Below are 6,162 nucleotides of genomic sequence, written 5' to 3' on the forward strand. Positions count from 1 at the left end.
CCCATAACTGTGAAACAGAATCAGTCAATTGAAACAACCATGCATTGACAAAGATAATGAAATCAGTAGATAAACTGTTTATAACAGTTATTACAAACATATTCAATATCTAAAGGAAAACACAAATTGGTAATATAAATGAAAGATACTAAAAAAAAAAAAAAAAAAAAAACGAAATGTCTAGTACTCAAAGTAGAATCTACCTAATATAAAGCACAGAGATTAAAAAAAAAGCATAAAAATATAAAGAAAAATATAGCGTAATGTGGATAGTATTAAATAGATTAATATAAGAGTAGTTGAAGTATTTGATGAAGACAGAGGGGATTGGAGCAGATCAATATTTAAAGACAAAGCTGAATTCCTTAAATTTGATAAAAATGTAAGCTGAAGACTTATTTAAGTTATATTAATGAATATAGTATGCCTTTAGCATAAAGATAAGCAAAAAAATCAATGAAACTCAATCAATAGTCCAGAAATAGACTATATTTTTAGCATCAGTCGATTTTCAATTAAGGGAACAAAAACAAAGCAATAATATTGACATGCAGTTGGCAAAATACACACAGCTGGACTCTTATGATCTGTATATTTTATTTTTGTAAATAATTCCTCAATCAACAAAAACAACAAAGCCATCTTTGTATTACTAAAATTTCTATTAAATATACTTCTATTGCTCATGATTTAGAATTTTAACATATCATGTATTCCATGTAAATATGGAATTACCTGTTGCAATAATAGGTGATAGGTGATAGATGTTAGATAGATAGATACATAGATAGAGTGGTTTAATGAGCAAATATGAACTTTGCTGTATCACCCAGTATAATCTGCTGTAAGCTATTTTATAATTATTTTATTTTATACTGTGTATGTTCTTGGATCAATGGTTATATTAAAGTTAATATTTTATGCTCCATTTCTCAGAACAAATCTTTGATGGCATAGGTTAAAAATACTCTGAAGGCAAATCTTTCTAAAAACATTTCAGAGGAATACAAAGTTATGTTACCATAGGCTAACTGGACTGCACATTGTATGATCCGTCCTTTGTAGTTTGTAAGATACCTCTAGAGCATTAAGAAATAAAAGGCAAGCGTTTTCTTTTTGTATTCAAACTTCTCCCAAAGCAAGACCCCATGAGCATAAGCTTACCCAGAGGAATAACATAATTTGTTCATATTAGATCATAAGGGATAAAAAATTGTCTAAAAAATAATTAAAAAAAACAACATTAAGACGTGAAATAGAAAAGCAAGTTAATTTACCCAGGAAACATAAACTACTGCAACATTTGGACTGTATTTTTCAAGATCCGTAAAAATTTTAGAATTAAGCTCAAAAATAATTTTCCAAGAAAACCAATTCACAATATTTACGTGTTTTGTACATGTTCACTTGAGAGTATAAAAAGAATATTATTTCTTGTCTAGTTACTATTAAATTTCTGCTGTCTAATATTAGCTGCATTTCCTTTTTAAAGTGTGAATGCTTATTTGTCTAACACTTTTGCACATATGTAGAATTCTTTCCTCAGAGAAACAGCCATTGCCATATAAATTCTACTAATGTATTTAATTCTTTATGCTTTACAGAAATCATGAAAAAATAATCTGTATAAAAAAACTGGTACTAGTAAATATGTTAAAATATGTTAAGATAATGGATACATAGTTCACTCACATCATTGTGAAAATTTTTATTAAAATGTAGTTTTATTGCTAATCGCTTATGGGCCTGAATATTGACTATGCAGATCATAAATGCGGTCATGTTATATTTTATAGACTTTTACTAAATTTGAGAATTCAGTTAAAGCATCACAGTATTCTAAATTATCAGTTTTTGTTTTCTAACCCATAATATTAAATTGGACAAAACCCAGAATTTACTAATCTACTGCTTAAAACAAATCCTGAGTTTTTGTTACTACATACAGGCTGAAACCTACGTGAAGTCATAATGATTATCTTAAGAACTGTATTGCTAAAATTGTTTTTTAAAACATTTTTCTTTGTTATTCCTTTCACTTTATTAATATTAGACTTAGTGATTCAATTTTATATGCATTGATAAACATTTGGTGCTTGAGTTTAACAATCGTATTAAAATCACATCTTTAAAATATCTTAATGTGTATATGTATATATACACATATATACATATTTAAATATATATAGTGCTATATATATATGCACACACATTAAGTATATACATATACACATACATATATATTTGGTAGAATTAATATAATTTGTTCACTTTTTATAAATCTGAATAAAAAGTATTAATTACAAAAAAAATCTTATTACTTATTTTCCCATCATAATCTGAGTTCTCAACAATCATCATCACCAATAAGAAATTTTAAAACTTTATTTCCAAACTATGATTTATTTACCTGGCATAGTTAAACAAGCAAACTGAATTAAACTAAAGGAAATAAATCAAGGAGGGAAATATGTATTGTATTTTCCATGGCTGCATCATATCCAAGTGTTTCTTTTGCTCTGTGATGCATTTCCCTTAGCCATTACTCCATTCTTCTTTTCATAGGGACCAAAACAAAGATTTGAAAAAGAGACCTGAATTAGGTGACAGTAGAATTATTACTCAGTGTTAGAAATTTCAGAAAACAGTTAATTCTAAGTCTGATCCTTTTTTTCTACTTTTCTCCGATGGTGTTACTTCCAAAATGGGTATCTTCAAAACACTGACAAATAATTAGTTGATTTAATGATTATAACTTGAAAACATCTTGACAGGTCCTTTTATTATGTAAGTTTAAATATATTACATATAAGTAATTCTATTAAATATCATATTTCATTCTTATATATTCAACCTTCACTATACTGACAAATGATTTTTAAAAAAATCATTAAATGAGTTCCTGAAGAGATAAAAATAGCCCCAATAAAACAACCCTTTAAAGTTATTATAGAAACATATCTCAGATTCTTGTTATTCTTCTATATTTTCTCCTTCTCTCTTGCTTGTTTTCTCCAGGAGCTGGTGATTCGCTGTCACTTTTGGAAGCTTGGGGGATTGAGAAGAGAATTTGATATTTGTGTTATAATCACAATCTTGGGTGTCACCAAAATTGATCTGGCCATTGTCCCTCCAATCACAACCAAAAATCACTGACATAAATGTCATCTTTCCTTCAAATGATAGCTATTTTAATATACTTAGTGGCACAATTAAAGTGTGTCGCAAAGTAACTTGGGAACAGCGGAAGGTAACATATAAACAGAGAATCAGGATGGAGAGATGAACTATACAGGCAGAGGAGGTGGTGAGAACAATGGTACATTGGCAAGAAACCAAATAAAACAACAAAATGTGTAGATTTTTATGTGATTAGAGCCCAAAAAGCAAGGCTGAGAGCCAGAAATAATGAGGTGGGACAAAACCAAAACTTCATTGTTGATGGTTCACAAAACAGAAGAGTTTATAACAATATAGACATGAACAAATGTTACTCAAATATTACTGTATTATTAGATACACATCAAGTAAAGTCCACAAAAAAGAGACTCAAGTATGATTAAATGATGAACCACAATTATTTATTTAAATTCCCCCTAATTCCAAGCCATACAGAGTCAATTCTATAATAAAAACCTGGTTTGGAATATTATGTGGTAAATTAATGTTTAAAAAGGGACTCAATTTTCAAGTAGTGCCAGAACATGGACTAAATGAGAGAGTACATGTTTTTCTAAAACTAGAAAGTCTTCCTTTTTCTTGCTATTTTTAGGTCTTTTAATTAAGTTGTCAATGTAATCAATGATTCAATGATTTCCTTTATTTAAAATATCGCTGCCTAAAACTATATGGTACACTTTATTTTAAATTTTATATCCATAATTTAACACTGATTCCCAAAATAAAAATTCTATGCATTTGTACTTGGACTTCAAGTTTGTTTTCCTTTGTTCAGTTTTTAAAATACGTGTAATATAGGCTGCCTGCAAACTGTTGCTATATCTACATATAGCTGTATATTTCCAGCTGCTTTATAAAGCACATCTTTATTTTTCAATACGTACAAGAATGAATTCTTCATAAGAGTGAAATTCACATGCTTTTACATAGTGACTACAATCCCTAAAATAAAGAGTTCCTTGCTGTGAAATAGAGACATAAAAATATGTTAACTGGGAGTTATTGTAAAGCTGCTTTTTTCTAAGCAATATATTCTTGGTATAATTACCTTTGCTACATCAACCAGACAAACTTAGAATTTCAATCTTTATGAGAAAAATAAAATAAAACATTAATCCTTGTAAACTGGAAATTATAATAAAGCCAATTTACCGGTATAAAAAATATACTGCAATCTAATTTCCTCTAGTGGGAAGACATGACTAGGATGAAGACACCGAAGATGAATATTATTAAACTAAAACCAGACACAGAAGAATGAAAATAAGTTATTGTATTTAATTATTCAGAAATATAGTCAATATTAAAAATAATCTCCTGCCAAACAAAGATGAAAATGTTGAGTTAGAGCTGTTATTACTTTGCTTCCAAAACAATATCTCTGGAGTTGAAAATCTGATAGGAAAGAAAAAAACGCAAAGTCAGAATGCAACAAAGAAATGGGTCTATAGATGTAATATCATGGATATCAAGAGTGGTTTGAATAGGAAACTGGGAATTCCACTTTCAGCTGTCTGATGGACTTCACATTTTGGAAACACAAAATTTAAAAATCACTCTAAAATATACTTACATTTTCTGAATAGATTAAAACATATATTTTATTAAATAAATAGCTAAAGAAAAGGTGCACAAAAATTCCCTTTTGCAAAAAACAAATGCTTGAAACCAGTGGTAACTGAGTACTCACACCCCAGGAGCATTTACCAAAGTCAAAAATCTTGAGCCTTAAGTGTAGATGCCAATGTTGGTGAGAGAAGAAATGCATAAGTTCCATTTATGGTGGGGATTACACCACTTCATAAAAATAGGTGTGAGGACAGGCTAGGTGCAGTTTGCCTGGCAGCAAAAGGAAATAGCCTGGTAAATTGTGTCAGACAGTAATGTCTTTACACCACTGTCCACAGGCTTCAGAGGGTGATGAGCCAGACTTTGGAACAAGAAGTTTACATGACCAAGGGGACTGAATCATCCAGAATCCATGCCACTTCTACATCACATTTTGGATGTCAGGACCCCAGATTTCCTTGTCCAACAGTAATAGGCGGCATTCAGGGTCTTTCACGAGCGGCTTCTCTGGTCCCATCCTCCCAAGGAAATGCACACAATTTAGGATTGCAAGTTGGCCAAGGGGAGCACTAAAGGTGGGCCGGGGTGTATAGAACGTAAGAGATATATACCTTTTTCCAGCCAGGACCACCATCTTCCAGTAATTCCTCAAAATGGCCAACACAACGGGAAAGAGGGGAGGTATCCGCTACGTGTCCTCTAGGCCTTTTAGAAAATATCGAGTTGTTCCTTTGGCCACATACAAATCTGCAAGAAAGGTGATATTGTAGACATCAAGGGAATGGGCACTGTTCAAAAAGGAATGCCCCCAACTGTTACCATGGCAAAACTGGAAGGGTCTACCGTATTGCCCAGCATGTGGTTGGCATTGTTGTAAACAAACAAGTTAAGGGCAAGATTCTTGCCAAGAAAATTAATGTACATACTGAGCATATTAAGCACTCTAAGAGCCAAGATAGCTTCCTGAAATGGGTGGAGGAAATGATCAGGAAAAGAAAGAAGCCAAAGAGTAAGCTACCTGGGTTCAACTGAAACGCCATCCTGCCCCATCCAGAGAAGCACACTTGTGAGAACCAATGGGAAGGAGCCTGAGCTTCTGGAACCCATTCCCTATGAATTCATGGCATAAGTGTAAAAAATTAAAAGTCCTCTGTACTATTGAGAGAGAGAGAGAGAGAGAGAGAGAGAGAGAGAGAGAGAGAGAGAGAGAGGTGCTGCACTGTCTTGTTATCTATACGATGGTATGTAGGGTCCTTGTTTGTACGGAACACAAGTAGTGCTTGGAAGAGAGAAGTGGACTATACATCAGAGATCTACATTCGTGTCCTTATCCCAGCCACACAAATGTTACTGATAAACCTGGTCTTCGGATTTATTTCAGTGTATAAAATAAATAGCACCCTTAGGAACTTA

At 31.9% G+C, this 6,162-nt stretch overlaps 1 pseudogene; it reads left to right on the top strand.

The window, feature by feature from the left end:
• The first annotated feature begins 5,402 nt into the window (after positions 1 to 5,402).
• Positions 5,403 to 5,878, top strand: LOC148759317 (large ribosomal subunit protein eL21 pseudogene; annotated as a pseudogene).
• Positions 5,879 to 6,162: the final 284 nt, after the last annotated feature.

This window comes from Rhinolophus sinicus, chromosome 1 (genome assembly GCF_057876585.1).
Source record: "Rhinolophus sinicus isolate RSI-liver-muscle chromosome 1, RSI-T2T, whole genome shotgun sequence".
In the NCBI taxonomy this organism is placed as follows: domain Eukaryota; kingdom Metazoa; phylum Chordata; class Mammalia; order Chiroptera; family Rhinolophidae; genus Rhinolophus; species Rhinolophus sinicus.